General features: G+C 46.9%; 1 protein-coding gene across 1 annotated transcript in view; it reads left to right on the forward strand.

Moving 5' to 3' along the window:
- LOC310751719 (uncharacterized protein) overlaps positions 1–27,519 on the forward strand; it is a 950,206-nt gene that overhangs the window by 201,534 nt on the left and 721,153 nt on the right. The gene's annotated exons all lie outside the window — the stretch shown is intronic.

Genomic DNA, 27,519 nt, shown 5'->3' on the forward strand with positions numbered 1-27,519 from the left:
GGTCAGACTCATGTTGGTCTCTTCGAGAACACTGTCCAACCATCTCATCCTCTGTCGTCCCCTTCTCCTTGTGCCCTCCATCTGTCCCAACATCTTTTCCAGGGAGTCTTCTCATGAGGAGGCCAAAGTATTGGAGCCTCGGCTTCAGGATCTGTCCTTCCAGTGAGCACTCAGGGCTGATTTCCTTAAGAATGGATCGGTTGGATCTTCTTGCAGTCCATGGGACTCTCAAGAGTCTCCTCCAGCACCAGAATTCAAAAGCATCAATTCTTCGGCGATCAGCCTTCTTTATGGTCCAGCTCTCACTTCCATACATCACTACTGGGAAAACCAGAGCTTGAACTAGACGGACCTTTGTTGGCAAGGTGATGTCTCTGCTTTTTAAGATGCTGTCTAGGTTTGTCATTGCTTTTCTCCCAAGAAGCAGGCGTCTTTTAATTTCAGCCATTATTATTGGACAGCAGCTCCCGGGAAACAGCCTTACTCCCATTCAGGCCCTTGGGGTCCCTCTGGTCCAGCCTGACTCCGCTGGATGGTTTTAAGCAGAGTTGGTCCTCTGTCATGGCTCTTTGGGTTGAGATTCCTGCATTGCAAGGGGTTGGGCTAGATGACCCTCGGGGTCCCTTCCAGCTCCACAATTCTACGATTCTATGAAGCTCTCTGGGGTTTGGGCCAGGGGGGTCTTTTTCCAGCCCTGACCCCGACCTGGAGATGCCAGGGGTTGTGTTGGCAAACTTCTGTGTGCAAGCCAAGCGCTCTGCCACTGAGTGATGGTTCTGCCACTAAAAACATACCCAGCCTCTAGTCCTCATGGAGGCCGACAGACAGATTTAGGCAGGAGCAAAGAAGCTGAGTCAGATCCTTGGGCCCGATCTAGCTCAGGATTTCAGTCCAGATAATGCTGGCTGGTTTCGGTTTTAAACCATAACATATTTCTAAAAGATGTTTTCGACTGTTTTTAGGCTGTTTTAGAATGCCTTTGTTTTGCTTTTAAATTGTAGGCATATTTGCCCCCCTGGTCTCCTTTGGGGGGGAGGAAGTTTTTCTATTTTACCTTTTAGAATATTCATTTAACTTCCCTTCTTCTCTTTCCGTGGTTCAGTTTGCATGCCATAAATCCCTACATATTTTACAAAAACTAAGCCATTCAGTAAGTATTCCATTATTTCATCCATCAAAACTCATTTACACTGTTGAATTTATCTTAATGCTGCCAACGTTTTCAATTCCCCCATATATTCAATAAACATTTTCCAATCTTCTTTAAATGTATGTTCTTCTTGTTCTCTTATCCTATAAGTTAAATCTGCAAGCTGCGCATATTTTCCAAGTCCACCACATAGGACAGAACGTACACTCAGCCTCCCTGCATTTCTGATTCAGTCTTAATTTATCACTGTGAATTCTTCTAATTGGAACTCCCCCCCTTTTTATCTTTACAAGTGGTTTATAACTTTTGGAACACAGATAAATCCACCTGCGAAACTTGGAACAGTAACCCGAGGAGACCACCATTGCTGGCAGGTAGGGAAATGCAAGTATGTTTAGTCGGCTAAGATTTTTGCTCACATCTTTCCTGCTCTCCGTTGGAATTTAGCCGGCGGTTTCTGTCGCAACCTTGTTTGTGCTGCAGAGAAGAAACACCCCCGTCAGGGCCAGCCTGGAGGAGGCCGGAGATCTGGAGAAGCAGGGAGCATGTTGAGGCCCCCATCCGTGGAAGACAGTGTCCTTACAGAGACCCAGCTCATTCCTGGGCCCACGCAGACCAGCGCTGGAATCTGAGACCCAGGAAGAGCATGTGAGGAGAGCGTGGAGCCATGTGGACTCCACATCCCAGGAAAAGCATCCCCGCTCTGGCCATGGCAGGGCGCTCTCATCCCAGCCCCAGAGACTGAAGGGGAATGGGAGAGGCAGGAGGAAAGTGGGGCAGGAGAAGGAGGAACAAGGCACCGCAGGAAAGGAGATTCTGGCTAAATATTAGGAAGAACTTTCGGAGGGTAAGAGCTGTTCGACGGGGGAACGGACAACCTGGGAAAGTGGGCTCTCCTCCCCTGGCAGTTTCTCAAAAGTGATAAGGACAGGGATAAGGGGAAAAGAGGGGTGGCGCCGTGGGTTAAACCACAGAGCCTTGGACTTGCCGATCAGAGGGTTGGCGGTTCGAATCCCTGTGAAGGGATGAGCTCCCATTGCTCAGTCCCTCCTCCTGCCAACCTAGCAGTTCGAAAGCACGTCAAAGTGCAAGTAGATAAATAGGTACCACTCCAGCCAGAAGGTAAATGGCGTTTCTGTGTGCTGCTCTGGTTTTGTCAGAAGTGGCTTAGTCCTCCTGGCCACATGACCCGGAAACTGTACGCCGTCTCCCTCGGCCAATAAAGCGAGATGAGTGCTGCAACCCCAGAATCAGTCATGACTGGACCTAACGGTCAGGGGTCCCTTGACCTTGACCTAAGGGCAAAAGAAGAGCCTGCTTGACCAGGCCAACCGCCCGTCTAGTTTGAATAATTTGAATCAAAGAATTATACAAGTTGGACTTGATCCCCGAGGATCATCCAGCCTCCTGCAATGTCCCAGACGGGGATCGAACCCGCGACCTTGGGGTCATCAGCTAGTCCAGCATCCTGTTCTCACAGTGGCCAAGCAGATGCCCCACATGAGTGCTCACATCTCTTGTGGTTTCTAGCAGGTGGTATTCAGAAGAATTGCTGCCCTCCTGGCTGGTACCCAGCGATAGCCTCCCCCCCCCCCTGAATTTGTGCAACCCTCTGAAAGCCATCCAAGTTGGTGGCAGAATTTTAGCATTAAAATTTGCAGGGAATTGCTGGTGTGCAAAAATGCACTAATTTATATTTTAACCGGCACGGAAGGCAGAGGAACTCATTTTCAGATCCACCCCAGGTTAAGTTCTTTCTTAAATTGATTCATACCCCACCCCAGATCACAGCACCCAGGAAACTGTCTGCCTGGTAGAATAATACCTCAGTGCCTTCTCTGCCACACACCGAATCAAAAAGCATCTTTCTCTCTTTTTTCTATATTTTTTTATTTTCAAGAATAATACCTAGGTATAGAATAATAAAAAGGTCTTCAGCAGTACAGATGCTTGTATTTTTTGAGTCAATGACAGTTTTTGCATAGGTTAACGAACGCCTAATAATAATAATAATTTATTATTTATACCTCACCCATCTTTCCCCCGCCACTCCGGACGGCTTCCAACAAAATATTAAAAATACAATAAAACATCAGGCATTAAAAACTTCCCTAAACAGGGCTGCCTTCCGATGTCTTTTAAAAATAAGATAGCTGCTCATTTCCTTCAGATCTGAAGGGAGGGTGTTCCACAGGGAGGGCACCACCACAAAGAAGGCCCTCTGCCTGGTTCCCTGTAACCTCACTTCTTGCAGTGAGGGAACCACCAGAAGGCCCTCGGAGCTGGACCTCAGTGTCCAGGCAGAATGATGGGGGTGGAGACGCTCCTTCAGGTATACTGGACCGAGGCCATTTAGGGCTTTCGAGGTCAGCACCAACACTTTGAATTGTGTTCGAAAATGTACTGGGAGCCAATGCAGATCTCTCAGGACTGGTGTTATATGGTCTCAGCGGCCGCTCCCAGTCACCAGTCTAGCTTTCTTGCTAGCAGGGCTCCCTGTATGGTGCATTCCCCAGAAGACCTCTTTGGCAAAACTCTGTTGCAGGTGGGAGACATAAATAAGAGCAAGGAAACCTTTTACACAGCCAGTTACAAAAGGATAAGATCGATGCAGGAAACTTAGTGAACACTGAATCGGAAATACAGGTGTTGAAGGTTCCATATTTTTGCATAATGGGACGTGGGTGGCGCTGTGGGTTAAACCACAGAGCCTAGGACTTGCTGATCAGAAGGTTGGCGGTTCTAATCCCTGCGACAGGGTGAGCTCCCGTTGCTCAGTCCCTGCTCCTGCCAACCTAGCAGTTCGAAAGCAAATGCAAGTAGATAAATAGGTACTGCTCTGGCGGGAAGGTAAACGGTGTTTCCGTGCGCTGCTCTGGTTCGCCAGAAGTGGCTTAGTCCTGCTGGCCACATGACCCGGAAGCTGTACGCCGGCTCCCTTGGCCAGTAAAGCGAGATGAGCGCCGTAACCCCAGAGTCGGTCACGACTGGACCTGATGGTCAGGGGTCCCTTTACCTTTACCTTTATTTTTGCATAACAGGAAGCAGGATGTTGTGGGTTGCCTCCCTTATAAGCACCACGAGAGCTCAGCATCCGCCTGTTGCATGTTTTGGGGGTTTGTTCCTCCTGGGCTGTTCTCCTGCCTCCCCTCCCCTCCCTTCTCTGCTAAGAGATGGTGACCCTTTGGCAGCAAAGCCACATTCCTGCTTCCTTCCCAGCTGTGGGGAGGCCTGTGGATTTGTCCTGCTTATTTGTATTTATTTAGTATTATTATTATCATTTCCAAGTTCCTGGCGGGGCTGTCATGCGAGGATGACCCCGGCAGGTCCCCACCTGGGATAACATGAGGCTCTCCTCCCCATGGCGAGGGGGGGGCATCCCAACAGGCCCCTCCAAGCCGCTGAATTGCCTGCTGCACCAGAGAGCTGCTCCAACATCTTTCCAACCCGGAGCTGTTTGGAGGGCTGCTGGGTCGTCCCACAGAGCGCATCTTCCTCTGCTCAGATTATCACGGCCCCTTCCAGAGACGGATTGGGCAATCTCACCACAGCTTCCTGGATTTATTTGCACAGCTGGGGAAGGCTCTCCAATTGGCATTGTTCATCATTGGTAAGAAGAGCCCTGCTGCTGCAGGATCAGGCCAAGGGCCCGTCCAGCCCAGCCTCCTGCTCTCACAGGGGCCAAATGTCCCTAAGAAGCCAGGAACTGAGATAGACTGCCTCTGGAGCTGGAGGCTCCACAAGGACACCAGATGAGCCCAAAGAGAAGTCCTCGAGTCCAGCCTTCTGTTTTCACAGGCGTGCCCAAGAACCCAGGAGTCAGCATATTGGGGTAAATTTGCAGTAAAGAGTGCTGATTAATGCTCACAGGGACTTTAAAGCAAGCTGAAGCGTGCAAATGCAGAGAACCAAAGGTTGGCAAAAAGGAGAATCATCTAGCCTATGGTTGCCCTATTTCAAAAAGTGAAAATCCGGCACAAAAGTTGTGGAGCTTTTTGGAGATTTTGAGGGGGGTTTTCCCGGACATTTTAACCGATTTTCGGATATTCCACCCAAACACTATTTCCAGGTACAGTGGTACCTCGGGTTACATACGCTTCAGGTTACATACGCTTCAGGTTACATATGCTTCAGGTTACAGACTCTGCTAACCCAGAAATAGTGCTTCAGGTTAAGAATTTTGCTTCAGGATGAGAACAGAAATCGTGCTCCGGCGGCGCAGCGGCAGCAGGAGGCCCATTAGCTTAAGTGGTGCTTCAGGTTAAGAACAGTTTCAGGTTAAGAACGGACCTCCGGAACGAATTAAGTACTTAACCCGAGGTACCACTGTATGTCCTGAACATAGGGCAGACCAAGCCAAACACCGTGAAACTGAGATAAACTGAAATGGCCCTAGTCGCCCTTTTACTGGTTGCACTGGTGCAAAAGCATCTCCAGGTCTGCTGCAGAGACGGCCCCTCGCCCCCCCCCCCAGACCAAACTCAAAAGGCAGGATCCAGCCTGCAAGAAGCTGTGCCAGATCCCAGGGAGCAAAAAGCCCCAATTGAAGCAAGAGTTCCACCACGGAGAACGGAACCGTGAGTTGCCCCAGCCCCCCCATTGCAGAATCCCATTATTCTTCCTCTCCCGCCCCCCCGCCAAACCCAGCCCCTGCTTCCAAGCGCTGCACACACACACATTCCCAGAGAAAAATATCCCCTTGAATGCAAACATTGTTTTGCTTCCTGGAGATCTGGAAGAGAGTCGAGACACAATGAGGACCTCTGTCTTATTTGGGCTATAAATATGGGCACCTCGATCTCTGGGCAGTGAGAGGTTGGGGGCCCCCTTCGAGAGCAGGGGTTCCCACACTTTGGGGGACCAGCTCCCCCTTGCTCCCATAAATGCACCCCCACTGCCCACTACCCTGTTGCTGTGTTTTTTAAGCATTATTCAGAATAGCGGTTTGCACAGCCCGCTAAGGAAGAGGATAACACAAGGAAAAGTCCAAGCGTTAGCAATTTGTTGCACATGAATTGCACAAACCACTTAATAAATTCAACAAAAAAAGCGATGCCAGCTTTTCAAAGTCGTGGGCATTTTCACCCCCTGAAGTCTCCTTGCCTGCTAGCGTTGTTCTGAGTCTTGCTTTTTATAGGAATGGGTTTATGGAAGCCGGGGGGCGAAAAGGTTTAGTAAGCACTGATTTAGTCTAACCTCAAGCTCAGTGCAAAATGTACAAGGTTTTTCCGGAGTTTGAGGACAGTGTCCGTTCTGAAAGCAGGCTGGCAGCTGTGATTCATGCCTTGGCCGGCTCTTGCCAGGGCTCCTCTGTTCCCAAGACCAGCCCGTCCTCTCCCTCCTGGGGCAGCTCCTTGCCTTTGGGGCTGCCAGGAGGTCTGGCTGTTTCCATGGGGACTGGACCCGCACAGCTCAGAGAGAGGAGGAATAAAATGCAGAAGAAGAGCCAGAACTAATTTTCCACGGAGAGAAAAGGCAAGGGAGAGGCGACATGATGGAGGTGCGTAGAATCGCTCTAGAAAGGGGCTAAAGAGTTTCTCCCAGGACTGGTGGGCAGCCAGGGGAGCTGAATGCTGAAAGACGCAGGACAGAGACAAGAAAGGGCTGCTTCAGGCGGCGCATGGTTAACCTGTGGAACTCTCTTCCACAGGAGGCAGCGATGGCCACCAACGTGGATGGATTTGAAAGAGAATTGGACAAATTCATGGAGGAGGCTATCGATGGCCATTCAACCTCTGTGTAAAGCCCTCCAACAAAGATCTGAGAATTGTAGGATCTGAAGGGACCCCTAAAGGCCATCTAGTCTAACCCCGTGCAACGCCCTCAAAGGTCCTCAAGCGACCCCAAATTTCATTGGAGGTTTATAAGGAGAGAGTGGGATGGTCACCTGCCGGGGATTTTTCAGGTGCGATTCCTGCATTTCAGGGGGGATGGACTAGATGACCCCTGGGTGTACCTTGACCCCTGCAAATCAATGATTCTGTGACTCCAGGGAGAGAAGGGGAACCCCTTCCTCTGCGTTTTACTCCCTCTGCCCCGCCTGGCAAGGGGGCCCAGAGTTGTGGGTCCATAGACGGTGTGTGTCTGTCTTTTTACTTTTCCCCAGAGGCCTCTTGCGATTCTCTCCACGGCTCAAGGACTTTGGCAAGAGGCATTTAGCGTTCTCTGTGTGTCCCTGAGGCAGCCAGAAATTAGGTCCTTTCTCTGCCCCCCTTGTTCTTCCTCCCTTTTTCCCACCCCCATGCAGTTATTCAGTTCCAACAAGCCCTCCTCTGAATGACAATTGAGGCAGAGAGAATCTCTTCCCCCCAAGAAAATCAGGGACAGCTTGGGATTTCTAATGTGGGTCAAGAAGAAACAGGGAACAGGACGGTGGATGGGCTGTGTGTCCCAGCTTCCTTCCTTGCAGGTTTTTTTGGGTGAGAGGAGAAACACGGCCCCTTTGCAGAAGGGAAGGATCCTGGTTTCTTCTCCTGGCATGGCTAGAAGACCTTGCAAGGGCGAGAGGAGCAAGTGGGGCTCTCGGGGGTTTTGAGGGATGCCCTGACACCGTCTGAGATGATGCAGGTCTTGGCTGGACCCTGTGAGAAGAGGATGCAGAGTTAGTTGGGGCCCCCTTGGGCCTGATCCAGCAGCCAAGATCTTCTGATGTTCCGATGGAGCCTCCAGGGCCAGGGCCAGTCTACCTGGGTTCTTAGGGGCTTTCAGCCTCTGCAAGGACAAGGCCCTGGACTAGATGGGCCCCCTTTGGCCTGGCCCAGGTACAGGGCTCCTCTGGTGTCACAGTGGAGCTTCCAGGTACGAAAGCAGTCTATCTGCATAACTTGGTTCTTTGGGGCGTTTGCCACGGTGAGAGTAGGAGGCTGAAACAGACAGGCCACTGGGCTGATCCAACAGGCTCTTCTGAGGTCCTGATGTTCTTATCAAGTAATGCGCTTTAAATGTGCTTTAGATGGATGGCACAGAAACACACACACGCCTTGGCTTACTTATTTGAGCGATGCGATGTGCCTCTCTCACACATACGCACTCCTTGAGGTGGAGCTGAAACAGAGACCGGCAAACATACAGAGGATGTTGTCTCGAGAGCGCCACGTCCTGCGCCACGCGGCTCTCTGTGTCCCCAGTGCGCATTGCGCGCTTGCCCCGGGGTCGCCATGGGCTTTGATCTCAGGAGGCGCCATCCGATCGCATCAGCCTGCCCTCGAATTCCTCTTTGCGGCAATAATTGGCCCCCACTGGGCTCTGGGCAGCCTCAGCCAAAGAGGGGGAGTCCTTTACGCAACGCGGGCCTGGCCTTTGCAATCCGTGCGCCTCTCTCCTGCTGACGCTGCAAATCTCTCTTTTGCAATTCTTGCTTCAAGCCGAGGAAGGATCAGCGTCTCCTGCCAGGGCAGGAAAGGAGCTGGAACCCTGGAGGGCCGGACTCCCGCAGATCTCCGGCCCTTGCTGGGTCGGTCAGCTGGTTCTTCTGTGACTTGCCAAGATCCGGCCAAGTCCCTGCAGGATCTCTGAGGGGGAAGCAGCACAGGGCAGATGTGGGGGAGACTCAGAACGGCTTGTGGACATGCGCTTTGCTCAAAAACAACAACACATCATCCGCTCTGCCTCTTCTCTGGGGCGGAAGGAACACACGGTTTATCTGCAAATTAGAAGGTCTGTGCAGAAAATCTCAAGGAGACCAAAATCTTGACCTTTGACCTCTCCCCATCACGTTTGTGGGTGCCTGGATACTGGACTATGATGGGCCCCCTTGGGTCTGATCCAGTGGGTAATAATAATAATAATAATAATAATAATAATAATAATTTATTATTTATACCCTGCCCATCTGGCTGGGCTTCCCCAGCTACACTGGGCGGCTTCCAAAAAAATATTAAAATACTGTAATACATCAAACATTAAAAGCTTCCCTAAACAGGGCTGCCTTCAGATGTCTTTTAAAGATAAGATAGCTGTTTATTTCCTTGACATCTGATGGGAGGTCGTTCCACAGGGCGGGCGCCACCACCGAGAAGGCCCTCTGGTTCCCTGTAACCTTACTTCTCACAGTGAGGGAACCACCAGAAGGCCCTCGGTGCTGGATCTCAGTGTCCAGGCAGAACAATGAGGGTGGAGACGCTCCTTCAGGTATACTGGACCGAGGCCGTTTAGGGCTTTCAAGGTCAGCACCAACACTTTGAATTGTGCTCGGAAACGTACTGGGAGCCAATGTAGGTCTTTCAAGACCGGTGTTATGTGGTCTCGGCGGCCGCTCCCAGTCACCAGTCTAGCTGCCGCATTCTGGATTAGTTGTAGTTTCCGGGTCACCTTCAAAGGTAGCCCCACATAGAGCACATTGCAGTAGTCCAAGCGAGAGATAACCAGAGCATGCACCACTCTGGCCAGACAGACAGCAGGTAGGGAGGGTCTCATCCTGCATACCAGATGGAGCTGGTAAACATAGAACTTCCAAGTCCAGAGGCAGTCTATCTAGATTCTGAGGGTCGATAGGGGCATTTGACTGCTGTGAGTTCAGGATATTGGACTGGCTGGTCCCTCTTTGGCCCGATCCCACAGCCGGGTTCTCCTGGCGTTATAATTAATCGTATAATTGGCACGAGCAAATTGTTCTCAGGTCTGTGACCTCGTTCCTGGTGGTTCGTTACGCAGCCTCCCTCTCCGTCCGTCGCCGCCTGGCACTCGGACGCAACCCGCAAGACGGACGGGGGACATGTAAACAGAGACTCCCCGTGGGAATCTGCCACTGCTAATTTTAGAAAAAGAAGGCCGTGGTCATCCTGGCTCTGTCAGTGTCACAACCGGAGGCCGAGAGGAGGAGGGAAGGGAGTGTGTGGGGTCTCCCTGCCCCAAGGACGCGGAGGGACAGCAGCATGCCAAGGATGCAAGCAGAGCCAGACCATCGGGATTTACAACCACAGAATTGTGTAACTGGCAGGGATCCCCAAAGGTCCTCTAGTCCAACCCCACGCAATGTAGAAATCCCAGCTGCCCAGCTGATCTAGCTTGAGAGGCACCCAGGATTATTTTTATTAATAATAATAATAATAATAATAATAATAATAAATGTTATTTATACCCCACCCTCACCAGCCAGAGCTGGGCTCAGGGCGGCTAACACCAGTAAAATTACAGTAAAAACATAATGGGGGGGGGACCCAATTTAAAATACAGGTTAAAATATAATTTAAAATGCAGCCTCATTTTAATAGTAGCCCATAGATCAAAACCATAAGGGGAGGGAAACATAAGGGTCAGACCGAGTTCAAACCAAAGGCCAGGCGGAACAGCTCTGTCTTGCAGGCCCTGCGGAAAGATGTCAAGTCCCGCAGGGCCCTGGTCTCTTGTGACAGAGCGTTCCACCAAGTTGGGGCCAGTGCTGAAAAGGCCCTGGCCCTAGTTGAGACCAATCTAACCACCTTGAGGCTCAGGACCTCCAAAGTGTTGTCATTTGTGGACCTTAAGGTCCTCCGTGGGACGGCCCCAAAGGGACGTGGGTCCTAGGCCACATAGGGCTTTAAAGGTCAAAACCTTTAAAGATCGTAAGCTGACTATCAGCTAAGATTGACCCAACATCCTGGCCAAGAAGATGGTGAGCATCAAAAGAGACTGCCAGATCAGGCCAGGGGCCCCTCTAGTCCAGCATCCTCTTCTCACAGGGAGCCACTAGGAATCGAGATAGACTGCCCCTGGACCTGGAGGCTCCATTGGAACTCAGAAGAGTCTGGCTTCTGGATCAGGCCCAATGAGTCCCACTCTCTTCTCACAGTGGCCCAAAGGGAAGACCCAAAACAGGAGCTGAGCACAAAAGCCCCCTTCTCCTCCGCTTCCAGCACTGCTGCAGAGCATAGCCATTGTGGTTAGCAGCCGTTGCCAGATTTAAATAAATAAATAGTAATTTTTTATTTATACCCCGCCCTTCCCGGTTCAGAAAACCAGGCTCAGGGCGGCGGACAACAAATTTAAAACAATTATAAAAGCAGCATAAAATACAGTATAAAAACCATGAATAACAATAAAAATCAAAAATCAGTTAGATAATCCCCAGGGCTAGCTGGCTGAATTGGTCCTACTTGGGCCAGCGAGGAGACCAGGGGAGAATTAGCTGTGGGGTCTCAGAGCGAGTGAGGGAAGGGAAGGGAAATAAAAGATCAGGCTGAATTCAAATTAAAGGCCAGGTGGAATAGCTCTGTCTTAAAGGCCTGACAGAAGGAGGTTAAATCCTGAAGAGCCCTAGTCTCATGGGACAGAGCATTCCACCAGGTCGGAGCCACCACTGAGAAGGCCCTGGCCCTGGGGGAGGATAGTCTGACTTCCTCAGGGACCTCTAAACTATGGTTATTCATGGACCTTAAGGTCCTCTGTGGGGCAGACCAGGAGAGGCAGTCCCGTAGATACGAGGGCTCCTCCTCCGTGAGTTTCTTGTGGGGCCAAAGGGGTCCTGCCCCAGGCCTGCCTCCTGTTATTGGTGTAGCCAGCCGGATGTCTTTTCCGGGAACTCCGCAAGCAGGGCAGCAGCAGAGCTCTCCCACATGGGATTCGCGGCGACAGATGGAAGGAAAAATCAGAATTTTGTACAGGAGAGATTTTCATCTTCCTTCGCAAAGGATGCACTGAAACGTTCCGTCGTTTTTTGCAGCGAAAACAGCCAAACGAGGCTCATGGTGCCTTTTAGAGACCAGCCCAGGCTCATCACTGCTTTTGCTTAGCTGCCTCCTTGGGAGACATGGTCTGCAAAGTGGCCGGCATCCCTCGTGGAGGCCTCCGATATCCGACTGCCTCCTCCTCTTCCCCCCACTTCTCCCTTATCAGTTTTGCTCCAGCATTAGAAACAGGCTTGCAAGGCCTCTGATAGTTCAAGGGGATTCAGTGCATAATTCATAGAGTTGTAGAGTTGGAAGGGATCCCGAGGGTCATCTAGTCCAACCCGCTGCAATGCAGCAATCGCAACTCAAGCGTCCTTGACAGATGGCCACCCAACTGAAGGAACTCCCTGCCGCAGGATCAGGCGATGGCACCGGGCTCAAATGGCTTTCAAACGGCGATGCGAGAGGCTGGAGCAACAGGAGAGGACTGTGTACAGCCTGCAGGGCGCAGGAGCTAAACAAAGCCTCCATGATAGAAGCAGTCTACCTCCAAACATCAGCTGCTTTGGTGGGGTGAGGCTCAGAGAGACGGCTTTTGCCATAGAGCCTTCTACTTACATTCTTAGGGAGTAAAAGAAATCTTCCCAAGGCCTTGCAGGTTCACAAATTGGTACAGGAGCTAAATGGAAGCAGGGCATTTATATCAGCTTGTGAAGAACCTCAGGAGAGCCTGGCTGCCGGATGAGGCCAAAGGGGGCCCAGGATCCTGTTCTCACTGTGTCTAAACACCCTCAAGAACCTAGCGTTGTAAACAAAAATCTGCCCTTTTCCCTTATGGGGTATCCAAGAGCCCATATAGAGTCCTTACGTAGGTTCCCTATTAGTAGGAGAAAATAACAGAGGCCAACCAGAGAATGTTGAGAAGCAAAGTGGCTAGTAAGCCTGATCTTTATTGATCTGTTGCAACAGGGTCCTCACTCACCACACGCAGGAGGGAGGAGGAACCCAGAACATTGGTGTGCAAGCTCTTATATAGACATTTGAAATTGCCACCCTGTAGATCAAGACCACCCCTCCATACATCAAACCTACATCACAGAAAGGGCGGTCTACAGCAGAAATCTGAGTGCTTGGTTTACCTCCTGCCTGCCAGGTTACCTGTTGAATGGTCACTTGATTGGATTGCCTGGGGAGCCTGGCCAGTCTTTTGTAATGATAAATACTTAGTTCCTGAGCCAGGTCACAGGCGCACACCCTATTCATATCTTAAATGTGCCCTTAAGACAGGATTTGTGAGGCAAGAGACAATGGGGAGGTTTCCCACGTTGACCTTGCAGAGAAAACATTTGGTCAGTTTGGGAATAAAAAATGGCTTCAGGTCGGTCTTTCTGTGCTGATCTATGTACATGCTTGGTTGGTAGACTTAGGAACATTTAACATGTATCTAAGACCTCAAAATTCCTATCACAATAGGAATCTAGGTAGACTGCTACTGGACTTGGAGGCTCCATAGGAGTGTAAGCAGAGCCTGGCTGCTGGATTAGGCCCAGGGGGGCCCATCCAGCCCAGTGTCTTCTTCTCACAGTGGCCAACCGGATGCCCCAAAGCGAAATCCGCAAGGGATCCGAACTCAAGTCTCCCCTCCTGCAAGCGGCAGCCAGCGGGGATTGAACCGGGGACGTTCTGCATGCAAAGCAGGGGTTCTCCCTCCTGAGCCTTGGCGGCCGTTCTTTGCTGAGCTGTTCTGGGCCGGGAATGTAGGGAAGGGAGGACAAGCGCCAAGGATCAAGGTTTTGGTTTCCTAAGTTACGAAACCCCGGGGGCTGAGGAAGCTGCCCACGCAAAGGTCAGCTCAAGGACTCGGGGAGGGGAACTCGGGCAAGAAGCAAAGAGCTCTCACGGCTTGCTTCCGTCCTTCATCGAGCTGTAGAACTGTAGAGGTGAATGGGACCCCCAAAAGTCATCTAGTCTAACCCGCTGCAAGACAGGAGCCACGGCTAATGTTCTCCTTTCTCCCGAGGGTCTGTGCGTTCAGTGTTTCTGTGCGGAACCGGTTGCTCCATTTTACCTCGGGGACCTTTGGCAAAAATCTGTCACCTCTCGGCCTCCAGCTGCTTTCGAATCCGCGACACCAGGCTCACGGCCGCCTGACATTTGGTGCTGTGAAGAGGGCTGGGGTGTCAGGCCTGCCCTCTCTTGAAGTCAGGCGTTCAGGAGTTTGGGGTGCGGCCTTACGGCCTGGGGGTGAAGCCACGAGAAGGGCAGAGGGGCATGGGAAATTCTCAGTCAGCCTTTGCCCATCTAGCCCACTTGGACTGGCAGCCGCTCTCCAGGTGAATGCCATTACCAATAATAATAATAATAATAATAATAATAATAATAATAATAATAATTTATTACTTATACCCCACCCATCTTTGTTGTTTAGTCGTTTAGTCGTGTCCGCCTCTTCGTGACCCCCTGGACCAGAGCACGCCAGGCCCTCCTGTCTTCCACTGCCTCCCGCAGTTTGGTTAAACTCATGCTGGTAGCTTCAAGAACACTGTCCAACCATCTCCTCCTCTGTCACCCCCTTCTCCTTGTGCCCTCCATCTTTCCCAACATCAGGGTCTTCTCTTCTCATGAGGTGGCCAAAGTCTTGGAGCCTCAGCTTCAGGATCTGTCCTTCCAGTGAGCACTCAGGGCTGATTTCCTTCAGAATGGAGAGGTTTGATCTTCTTGCAGTCCATGGGACTCTCAAGAGTCTCCTCCAGCACCAGAATTCAAAAGCATCCATTCTTCGGCGATCAGCCTTCTTGATGGTCCAGCTCTCACTTCCATACATCACTACTGGGAAAACTATAGCTTGCACTATATGAACCTTTGTTGGCAAGGTGATGTCTCTGCTTTTTAAGATGCTGTCTAGGTTTGTCATGGCTCTTCTCCCAAGAAGCAGGCGTCTTTTAATTTCAACCATTATTACTGGAGAAAGAAAGAAGGGAGAAAGAACAGGTCGAGAGACTGTTTGATTACCCTCCAATCAAAAGAGGAGAGAGACAAAATACTGAGTGTGCACTTCCAGAAGACCTTGGAAATAAACGATTCAAGAGTGGAGATATTCAAGGACATTCCGAAATATCTTTTGTACCTTAGGTCTAGTTACGGAGATTTGGTGGCCCTGTTGAGAGGAAATAGAATCATTTTTAGGTGGGAATTCCCCCAAGGCCTATCCTTTACCTTTAAAGGGAAAAAGTTTAAAATAAGATCAGTGGAAGATAAAGAAAATTTTTTGAGAGAACACGAAGAAGACCTGCAAAAAGAAGTTGTAGAAGAGCTAAGAGCTTTAAGACCAGGAGTACTAGACATAGTACCACCACCTTTGGGATTCGACAAGTTAGAAAAAGTGATACCACCGTCAGAACAAGAGGAAGTATTGGGAGCAGTTGGAGGAAAGTAGAATAAATACACCATGTCTCTGCAATTATTAAGTTGGAACATTCATGGATTTAACTCCCCAGAGAAGAGGAGAAAAGTTTTTCATTTATTGAAAAAGGAACAATTGGACTTAATTTGCTTACAGGAAACACATGTGATAAGGCTACACAGGAAAGTATTGATTAATAAAAGATTGGGTCAAGAGTTTATTTCATCGGATAAGGTTAAAAAGAGAGGAGTTGTTATTTATGCAAAAGAGAGCCTATCACCAAAATTCGTTTTTAAAGATGATCAAGGAAGATTTGTGGCAATCAAAATTCAATCACAAGGAGAAAAATTTTTAATAGTAGGAGTTTATGCACCAAATGAGGGGAAATCTGAATTTTTTAAGAAATTGCATGAGGCATTGTTAGACTATATGGATTACAACATTATTATGATGGGAGATATGAATGGAGTGGTATCTACAAATATGGACAAGTCGCAGAGACAGATTGTAACTAAAGATGGCAGACTACCAAAAACCTTTTTTGAACTGACTGACAATATGGACTTGATTGACATTTGGAGAATTAAGAAACCCTTAGGAAGAGAGGGAACATTCTTCTCTGAAGCCAAAATGACATGGACAAGAATTGACCAAATATGGATAACTAGAGGACTGGCACCTAAGACTCGAAAAGTGGAAATTTGCCCAAAAACTTGCTCCGACCATAATGCTGCGAAAATGGAGATGAAACTAACACCAATCGGTTCCTTCCGATGGAGGATGAATGACACCTTGTTTAGAGATCAAGAGGTTATCAAGAAGGCCCAAAAAACCTTGAGAGACTATTTTGAGATAAATTTGAATACTACTACTGAAAAAAGAATAATCTGGGACGCAAGTAAAGCAGTTATGAGGGGGTTTCTGATTCAACAGAATACAATAAAGAAGAGAGCCCAAAATGAGAAAAAAGATAACATTTTGGAAAAAATAAAAGAGGGTGAGAAGAAACTAAGAGCGAAACCAAAATCACAAGAGATTCTGAGAGACATAAAGTTATATCAAGTGCAATATATGAAGATGATGAATCAGGAAATTGAATGGAAAATCAAACAAATGAGACAAAGGACATTTGAATCGGCTAACAAATGTGGAAAATTGTTAGCTTGGCAAATGAAAAAAAGACAAAAGCTCAACACTATCACTAATTTGGAAGTGGAAGGAAAGAACATTCAGAATCCAGTGGAAATTAGAAAATGCTTCCAGAGGTATTTTAAACAGTCATATACACAAGGGCCACAGAAAGAGTTTGATATAGACCAATTTTTAAAAACAAATGGATTACAAAAAATCTCTCAAGAAAACAAGATAATGCTGAACCACAAAATTATAGAACAGGAGGTAGAAGGTGCCATTCAGAATATGCAGTTGGGTAAATCTCCAGGGCCGGATGGCTTAACCTCAAAATACTATAGATCTTTGAAAGATTGGTTAATTCAACCACTAATGGAGGTCTGTAATGAAATTTTGGAGGGGAAAAAAGCGCCAGAGTCGTGGAAGGAAGCTTACATTACACTCATACCGAAAACTGAGTCTGAAAAGACACAACTTAAGAACTACCGCCCCATATCCCTGCTCAATGTGGATTACAAAATATTTGCTGATATTTTGGCTAATAGATTAAAAAAAGTATTAGTGGAAGAGATACATAAGGACCAAGCTGGCTTTCTCCCAGGTAGACACTTGTCTGACAACACGAGGAACATAATTAACATTTTGGAGAAGTTGCAAGTGAACATTAATACCAAAGCAGTTTTAATTTTCATAGATGCGGAGAAAGCCTTTGACAATATTTCTTGGAATTTTATGAAGAAAAATCTTCAGGGGTGGGGGTTGGTCAAGGGTTTGAAAATGGTATAAGTGTAATTTACTCAGAACAAAAGGCTAAGCTAACAGTTAATAATGTGATGACAGAGGAATTTAAGATAGAGAAAGGGACACGACAAGGTTGTCCAATTTCCCCATTGCTTTTTATTTCGGTCCTGGAGGTTTTGTTAAATATGATTAGAAGGGACCGTCTGATTAAAGGTATTCAGGTCGGAGCCAAACAATACAAATTGAAAGCTTTTGCAGATGACCTAGTTTTGACGTTACAGGAGCCAGAATCTAGTACGAAAAGAGTATTAGAACTGATTCAAGAATTTGGTCATGTGGCAGGATTTAAGATGAACAAGTCAAATACTAAAGTTCTTAAGAAAAACTTAACACCGATTGAGAAAGAGAGGTTTCAGAAGGAGACTGGTTTAACGTTAGTTAAGAAAGTAAAATATTTGGGGGTTAATATGACTGCTAAGAACTTAAACTTATTTAAAGATAACTATGAGAAATGTTGGACAGAAGTGAAAAAAGACTTAGAAATATGGTCAAATTTGAAGCTTTCCTTGTTGGGTCGAATTGCAGCTATAAAGATGAATGTATTGCCAAAAATGTTATTTTTATTTCAATCATTGCAAATTTTGGACAAGATGGACTGCTTCAAGAAGTTTCAGAGAGATATTTCTAGATTTGTCTGGCAGGGCAAGAAGCCCAGAATAAAATTTAAAATATTAACTGACGCAAAGGAAAGAGGCGGATTTGCCCTGCCAGACCTTAAGCTTTACTATGAATCAGCAGCATTCTGCTGGTTGAAAGATTGGCTGCTTCTTGAGAACACAGACATTTTGGACTTAGAAGGTTTTAATAATGTTTTTGGGTGGCATGCATATTTGTGGTACGACAAGGTTAAAGCACATAAAGCATTTAAAAACCATATTGTCAGGAAAGCATTGTTTAATGTCTGGATAAGATATAAAGACTTACTTGAAAATAAAACCCCAAGGTGGTTGTCACCAATGGAAGCAAAGGCTCAGAAAAAGCTCAATATGGAGGCCAAATGGCCGAAATATTGGGAAATATTGGAACAAGAAGGAGACAAGTTGAAATTGCAGAGTTTTGAGAAATTAAAAGATAAAGTGCAACACTGGCTTCATTATTATCAAATAAGAGAGGCCTATAATCTGGACCAAAAAATTGGCTTCCAGGTGGAAAAATCAAAATTGGAAACAGAACTGTTAGATCCCAAAACTAAGATACTTTCAAGAATGTATAACTTGCTGTTAAAATGGAATACGCAGGATGAAACGGTTAAATCTGCTATGATCAAATGGGCACAAGATGTTGGACATAACATTATGTTTGCTGACTGGGAACAGTTGTGGACCACCGGTATGAAATTTACGGCATGTAATGCCTTAAGAGAGAATATTATGAAAATGATATACAGGGGGGACTTCCGGCGGATCGCGAAGTGGAAGCAAGCGGGATCTTTTGCTCGCAAGAGTATCCAGCTATCGGGAGAAAAAAGGGGGGTTTGCAAGGGCGCCGCAGCCCCCCAAATACTCTTGGAAGGGAATCCAAGAGGCAGGGGTCCCAGCTCTGCCGTTTAAATTCTCCCCCGGCCACCAAGTAGCCCCTTTTTGGAGCGACGAGTGTGGCGGGGTTGAGACGTCGGCAGCGGGAAGCCATTTCTATCTCTCCATAGCGAAGCCCCGAGCTTGCGCACAAAGCGATCCGTTCTCAAACAAAAGAAAACGAATTTGGATTTTAAAAGGGCGAACTTTATGATTGATTTGGATAAATATGGACTAATTCGTGGAGGCAAGGTGCTAAAAAGGAGGTCAGCCTTGCCGGGAATCGGATTTGGGCACAGAAGAATTCGCGGAGCGGAAAGACTGTAAGTTTTGACAAGCGGTAAAGTTTTTTTTTAAAGATATAACGGAGAGATTGTAGGAGGAAAGTCTCCTAAAATACTGACTGTGTAATAAGCGAAAGGAGAAAGGAACTGTGGAGGAGCATTTAAAAACAGACTTTCGGAGAACTCTCTGTGAGCGGGGGGAAGGAGAAAAGGAGACAGCGAGATTACTTTCACTTTTAAAAAAAACTGCGTAGTAAAAGTTGCGGACTCTGAGGCACTGATTTGAAACTATTTAAATACATGCAATTCAAGTAATAGGAGAGAATGATGATGATGGACACCTACCCCTTTTTCTTTGAAATTCTCTGTTGGGAGATTTAAAGAGCCGGTGCGACAGTAAAGCCATTATTTTTGCGATTACCGGGTCCCCCCCCCCCCGTCTCTTTGAAGCTACAAGCAAGGGATACAAAACGCCATTTTGTTGTCAAGAGAGAACACCCTGGTGGCTATTTAGTTACCAAAGGAAGTAACTTCTTCTACTCCTCTGCAACGGTTTTGTGGATTTGCTCTTCTTCGTCTGTTTTCTCCCTATATAAGGAATATCAGTTTGTTTGCTCTTTGGGTCTTTTTTGATTTTTTTTTTTTCTTTGGGAATTTCGTCACTTACTTTGTTTGGAACCTGGGGTATTGGGATTAAAGAAACTACGCATCCAACTCCCGGGATTTAGCCAAGCAAGTGGCAAGAAGTTATAGAAGGGTCTTCTGATTTATTCGACTGTTGCTTATATATTAACAAAGTGACTAACTCTTTCCCCTACCAGAACTAAATATATTTGGATTTGGTTTATGATATAGATGTATAAGAAACGGAATTTGTTTAAATGATATTGAGTTTAAGGATTCTATTTTGGTTGTATATTGAACAAAAACAGTTTGCTGATATCTAATAAGGTTGGGTAAAACAAAATTATTGGTTTTGCTTTTTATATTATTATTTATTTGTGTAAAAGACAAAAAGAGAAGGGGAAGGTAAAATGTCGCATACCCAGAAAAAGACAGAAGGAGCAACACCAGGAGAGAGAAAGGGTTCAAGACAAGAATCGGAATGGAAGGCAGATATTGTAAAGATGTTTTCAGAACTTAAAACAGACATAAAAAATAGTGAGAAAAATCTTGAGAGTAAACTGGGCAATATGGAAACTAAATTGGAACAAATGGACAATAAAATTGATTTAACAGTGAATGAATTGAAAGACCAAATGAAGGAAATTGCAAAGAAGAACACCGAGATTGTCAAAAGAACACAAAACCTGGAAGAAGGAATGAAAAGGACAAAATTAGAAATGAGAGAGGTGCGAAAGGAAGAGGAAAAAATAAGAGCAGAAATGTCTGAAGTGAATAGGACGCAGGAAGAGCTCTGGGACACGGTTGCGATGAATGAACTTCGGCAACGGGAGTCTAACTTGAGATTAAGATCGGTGCCAGAAACCCAGGGAGAAAAGATTAAAGAAAAATTGACGGCAGAAATTGCCCAATGGTTGGATATGAAAATTGAAGATGTGCAGAAAACGATACAAAACGCATTTAGGATTAAAATAAGAACGACTAAAGCTAAAAAATTCCCCGGTGACTGTCTGATCATTTTTAGGGACAAAGAAATGAGAGACTTGATTTTGCAAAGAAACAGAGAGAAGCGTCTAAACATCGACGGAAATTATATAATTATTTTTAAAGACGTGCCGGTGAGACTACTGAAAAAAAGGGACCGATACAGACAACTAGCACAAACATTGAAGAAAAATGGAATAGAATTTAAGTGGGAATTTCCAGAAGGAGTGACATTTGCATACAAAGGGAAGAGGCACAGACTGACTAAATCAGAAGATGTGGAGAAATTTTTCAGAAGATACAGAGAGTTGACCAGAGTTGGAGAAGAGGCTGAAGTGCTGGGAGCGAGAGGTGGTGAGGGAGATTCGGTGGAGCCGGATAATAAATGTTGGAAATGTAAAGAAACTGAAGGTACATTCTTTCACCTTTGGTAGACGTGCCCAAAGATTAAGGCTTTCTGGGAGATGATCTATAATGAAATGAAAAAGGTATTTAAATATACCTTTCTGAAGAAACCAGAGGCCTTTCTTTTGGGCATAGTCGGCCAATTGGTGCCAAAGAAGGATAGAACTTTCTTTATGTATGCAACAACAGCAGCAAGAATACTGATTGCAAAGTATTGGAAGACACAAGAGCTACCCACCCTGGAAGAGTGGCAGATGAAGGTGATGGACTATATGGAATTGGCGGAAATGACTGGCAGAATCCGAGACCAGGAAGAAGAGTTGGTGGAAGAAGACTGGAAGAAATTTAAAGACTATCTGCAGAAACACTGTAAAATTAATGAATGTTAAAATGATGTTGGATTGAAAATAAGTGGTATTAGCAACAAAGTTAATAAGAATATGCAAAAATGGATTGATAATGGATGAAAATATAGAGTTATAATATGTTAAGATATAGAGTTAAGATAAATGAAAGAGGGTAAGGATTTGTTGATTTGATTATGTAAATGGGAACACAAAAAGGGGAGGTGTGAGGAGGTCAAGGAAACAAGCTAATGAGTTTAAAGATGCAAAAAATGGATTTGTTTTTAATTTTTTCTTACTTATTCGTTTTTTTGCATTTTGTATTTGTATTTTTATTTTTTATTTTTTCTATTTTATGTATTTTTGTATGTTTTTTTTATTTTTCTCTTTTTATATGTTTTCTTTTTATTCTGTAAACCTTTGTTTTTTGTAAAATCTCAATAAATATTTTATATATATAAAAAAAGAGTCTCCTCCAGCACCAGAATTCAAAAGTTCTTCGGTGATCAGCCTTCTTGATGGTCCAGCTCTCACTTCCATACATCACTACTGAGAAAACCATGGCTTTAACTATACGGACCTTTGTTGGCAAGGTGATGTCTCTGTTTTTTAAGATACCCACCCATCTAGGGTCCAACAAAACACTAAAATACAATAACCTATTAAACATCAAAAGCTTCCCTAAACAGGGCTGCCTTCAGATGTCTTATAAAAGTCTGGTAGTTGTTTATTTCCTTGACATCTGGTGGGAGGGTGTTCCACAGGGCGGGCGCCACCACCGAGAAGGCCCTCTGCCTGGTTCACTGTAGCTTGGCTTCTCGCAGAGAGGGAACCGCTAGAAGGCCCTCGGAGCTGGACCTCAGTGTCCGGGCAGAACGAAGGAGGTGGAGACATCATAATCTTGCCTACCACAACCTCCTGATGGATTTCTTCTTTTTCCACTGGCTATTCTTAAGTTCTTGCAGGCAAACCGATAGCTGCTTTTCCTCCTCTGCGAATTTGCCCCGTCCTCTTTCAAAGGCTTCTGGGTTCATGGCCATCCCTGCGGGAGCAAGTTCCACAGTTTAACTATGTGCAGGTCTAACCACTTTGGCGCTCTAACCACTAGACCACACGCCCTCCCTGGTCTTTTTGCAGGGCAGAGGATCTCGGGCGCCTGGGAGGCAAAACCCCACCAGCGACCCACACACTGAGGGAGCGGCACGTACACTCTGAGATTGCCGTGCAAAGGATGGAAAATCTTAGCCTTCCCCGTGGCCCTGGAGGGAGCCGCATTACAGGAGGTTTTTCCTTTCCCTCCGAAAACACATTAAAAAGAGATTTGAGAGAGAAATAATTCGGCAATCCCTGGAGTTTAATTCCTTGTGGGCCAGCAGGGGAGGATCAGAATTCATTAAGACCAGGAAAACTTCCTTGGCCAAATTCTCTCGTCCTTTTCTTCGCATGAGAAACCGTCTCCGCCCCACAGGGTGCCCAAATTTTCCTTCTGGCTACGGATCTTAGCCTCCTGCCGGAATATGGCCTGCGTCCAGGATCCCTGAGGGACCCCCCTTCCCCTCCAGAAACCCCCCTGGTTCTTGTGGTCTATTTGCAGGACCCAAAGGACTAGGCTATTTCCCTCCACCCCACATGGAGGGTTTTATTCAGCCGAGGCAGTGTGGTGTAGCAGTTACAGGCAAGGACCTAGGAGGGACCAGGGTTCAAATCCCCACTCGGCCATGTCTCAGTGGGTGACATTGGGCCAGTCAAAGAATTATGGTACCAAAGACTTAAAGTTTTGGAAGAAGCCCCCTGGGTCATCTATTCTACTCCCAGCTAAAGAATCTCTGGCAGGTGGCCACCCCAGCTCTGTTTAAAAGCCTTCAAAGAAGGAGAGGCCATCGTCTTCCTGGTGTTTGGCTGGAATCTCCTTTCTCGCCACATTTGAGTCCTGGGTTCGAGTTCTCTCCTCCCGAGCAGCAGAAAACAAGCTTCCTCCATCTTCATCATCAACATCAAATATCCTTTCTTAGGCATAGCAAACCACACATTATCAAACAGCCACCGTATACAAATTGTGCAAAATACAAGCTCAGCATAACAAGGTTTGTCCCAGTCAGATCTTTAACTCCAGAGGAAATTAATTTGCATAAATAATACAACACTACCACATCACCGATCAATTAAGAACCACTAAATCTCTTTATAATGGCCCAGTATTTCAACATGGACAGCACTCAAAAATTCAGCCACTATTAAAGCAATTTGATCATTCCTGTCCGAAAGCAGGTCCTGAACCATTGGTGGCATAGAATTGAGCCTGTTGAGTTGTAAGGCCTCTAATAATTGTCTTGTGGCATAAATGACAAAATCACAAGAAAAGAAAATATGCTGCAAAGTATCAGGTTCCTGTTTACGACATTTGCAGAGACGCTCTGATTCTGGGAGAGCTAAATATCTTCCTCTCACTATCATCGAGGGAAACATATTGAATCTGGCTAAGATAAACAGCCTGCACAATTCATGATCCTTCAGATTAGTCATGTATCTCCATCTTCAATGTGGTGACTGTTCAGATCTTTGAAGACATCCCTCATGTCACCAAACAGTCTTCTCTTCTCCAGGCTTCTCTGCCTGGCCTACCCCACAAGGCTGTTGTGGGGGGAATTAAGTGAGGAAGGGAAGAACCACATTTGCCACCCGGAGCTCCGTGGGGAAGGAGGTGAGATATGAAAGCAATAACAAATTAAATCCTACCCACTGTAGACACATCGAAACGAATGAACCGAAGTGAGCCAAGCCCATTAACTTCAGTGGGTCTACTCTGAGCAGGACGAGGATTGAGCACAACCCATAGAATTCAGCCGGACCGCCAGATCAATGGAAAAACCACATAATTTTTTAATTGGAAGCTCCCCCATTCGCTCTTCTCGAACCAACGTGTGAACTTTAATACAGCCATCCTTCGAAATTTGCACTTTTTGTTCACACCCTTGTGAAAATTCACCAGCATTTTACTACGAATTTCTCCTTAACAGACACATCTTCACACACAATTTTGCCTAGGATACATTTTGCAAAGCAGTTTCCCCAAATACACAATGCATTCCTGGCTGTTGTTTTCAATAATATACGCCTTTATACGCATGCTTTACCCAGGTGGGTGCGTTTTCGCACACCTTCATCGGCAAGAGAACCACACTACAAAATTCGGAGCAGTGCCAATCTTGATGGACGGCTGCATTTTGGTTCAGGTATTGTGTCGAAAAGTGTGAATGGGGTAAGTCTGCCTTGAAGGTGCAAAGTGGACGGAACTTCTGCTGCAGGCAGAATTAGGATTTTTTGTGTGTCAGGTTTTTTGCTCCAGCCCTAGCGCTCGTCTCTGGCAAAATACCTCTGACATGCCTCTCCGCCACCTCCTCTCACTGCCATTGATAAGAGGAAGGATCTGCATCATCCCAAAGAGAGACAATCGCTTCCCTCGACCTTTTGCAAGCTTCTTGTCCCCTGGGGCCTCTGACTGATCACTTGGTCCTTATCACCCAGGTAGCGTGATTCCCTCCTGACGCACACATCCAGCTCAGAGCCACAGTCCTTGGTTTTTGAACCTAATCAATTCCTTTTGGAGTCCTAGATTGCCGATCCATCTGAATTCTGTTACTGCCTTGAGGATTAGGCTATCTCCGTGTGAAGCTTTTAATGGCGCTTATCTTTCGCCGCGGCCTTGTGGGGAAGAGGCCTTGACACGTTCGTGCCTCAAAAAGGGCTTCTCTGACAGCTTCACCAGAAGACACACCAGGCTCATCTCATAAGCCCACGGCCCTGCTGGGCTTTTCCTTGCACCGGCTGTGTGGGCACATAACACTAAAACCATGATTTCTTTTAACCAGGGGTTGTTTCACAGATGAGCATAGTGACCGTCGCATGGATAACTGTGGTAGAGTTGGAAGGGACCCCGGGGTCATCTAGTCCAACCTGCTGCAATGATGGCAGTGGCGATGTGGGCACCGGGTTGGGAAAGGCTGGACTAGAGAAGAGAACTCTGTGCACAACATGGGAGAGGAAGAGAAGCAGGAGACATTTGTGTGCGTCGTTGGACGGATGTGACGATGTGCCATACAACCAGCCAGGCATCGTAGCAGCCTTTCCCAACCCGGTGCCCACATCGCCACTGCCATCATTGCAACGGGTTGGACTAGATGACCCCATGGGTCCCTTCCAACTCTACCACAGTGATCCATGCAACGTTCACTGAAAGAGAAAAAATACCCCAGAAGAACTAAATAATATTTTTTTAAAAAAAGAACACACACATACACTACTACGAGAGCCAGTGTGGTATAGTGGTTAAGAGTGGTGGACTCGTAATCTGGGGAACCGGGTTCGCATCTCCGCTCCTCCACCTGCAGCTGCTGGGTGACCTTGGGCTAGTCCCACTTCTCTGAAGTCTCTCAGCCCCACTCAGCTCACAGAGTGTTTGTTGTGGGGGAGGAAGGGAAAGGAGAATGTGAGCCGCTTTGAGACTCCTTCGGGTAGTGATAAAGCGGGATATCAAATCCAAACTCTTCCTCTTCTACTGTTTTTGGTTGTTGTTTTTAACCATTCATATTAAATTCTTAGTGTGGGATTACTTGAATCCCTCGACTTCCACCAGCCTTTCTCCACCTGTGGGTCCCCAGATGTTGTTGAACTACAACTCCCATCACCCCTGGCTAGCAAGGCCAGAGCTCAGGGATGATGGGAGTTGTAGTCCAACAACATCTGGGGATCCACAGGTTGAGAACTGCTGCCCCTCCCTGGTTCCATTTTATTATTTTCATTTATGCACGTCCAAAAAATCTTAACTTCTGTTTTCTTCCATTTTTAAGTCATTGTCCGACGTGATAGCAAGTTTTGACAATGCCAAGTGTTCAGCTGTTTGGGGGTCTGAGTCGTTGAGGACTTTTAAACACAAAGGTGAGCACCTCGAATTGGGCCTCGAAATGAACCAGCAACCAGTGCAGCCGTTTTAATAATTCCTGCGTCTGAAAATGTGGAGAGTTCCTGCTAAGGGAATCCTGGGCAGGAGCAGCTGGTGCAATGAGGTGAGGCTGCGTCTGTTCATCTGAAGCTTGCCCACAGCACCGCACAACAGCTGACCTGGCCGGCAAATGGTCTTCGGCAGAAAAGTGCCAGGAGGTTTCCCTTTCTTGCTTTTCTTTTAGCGTGGGCTCTTTGACAAAACAGGGACACGCGTGGCGCTGTGGATTAAACCACAGAGCCTCGGACATGACAATCAGAAGGTCGGCGGTTCGAATCCCCGCGACAGAGTGAGCTCCCGTTGCTCTGTCCCTGCTCTGCCAACCTAGCAGTTCGAGAGCAAGTGCAAGTAGATAAATAGGTACCGCTCCGGCGGGAAGGTAAACGGCATTTCCGTGCGCTGCTCTGGTTCGCCAGAAGCAGCTTAGTCCTGCTGGCCACATGACCTGGAAGCTGTACGCCGGCTCCCTCAGCCAATAAATCGAGATGAGCGCCGCAACCCCAGAGTCGGCCATGACTGGACCTAATGGTCAGGGGTCCCTTTACCTTTGGCAGAACTGTCACACTCACTTTCTGAAGGCTTTGGGGAACAGCTGGGGATCCTTTTACTCTTTTGATCAAGATGCGCTTGAATCACCACCTTCCGAGGTAATAGAATCAGAATTGCAGAGTTGGAAGGGACCTCCACAGGTCATCTATTCCAACCCCCTGCAATGCAGGAATCTCAGCTGAAGCCTCCAGGACAGATGGCCATCCGACCTCTGCTTAAAAACCTCCAAGGAAGGAGAGTCCACCACCATCTGTGGGAGACTGTTCCACTGTCTAATAGCTCTTATCATCAGAAAGTTCTTCCTGATGTTTTAGTCGGAAACTCCTTCCTTGTAACTTGAAGCCATGGGTTCGGATTCGTGTTGGAAGATTTCCTGCCCTGCTTATGTCCCAACTTTGCCATCTGAAGCAGCATCAAGATACAGTCTGTTGACGAACATCTCAGTTTTAGAATGCCAGAAGTAAATGCTTCGGTTTTCGAATGCGCCTCGCAAGTCAAACAGGCCATGCAGCTCCGGCTAAGTGCAAGATCCTGTCAGCTATTGAGTTTTCGGTTTTCAAACGTTTCAGAACTCGAACGGTCTTCCAGAACACATCACGTTTGAAAAACCGAGGTACCACTGCACTCAGTCTTATTCACTTCACGTAACAAACTGACCTTTCTTTATTCCTCTTGCATGAGAACTTCTTGCAGGCATAAGGGCAAACGTGTGGTCATAACAAAGGGCACATTATAATGCTAGCGA

This window comes from Podarcis filfolensis (assembly GCF_964270895.1).
Source record: "Podarcis filfolensis genome assembly, chromosome: 16".
Taxonomy (NCBI): domain Eukaryota; kingdom Metazoa; phylum Chordata; class Lepidosauria; order Squamata; family Lacertidae; genus Podarcis; species Podarcis filfolensis.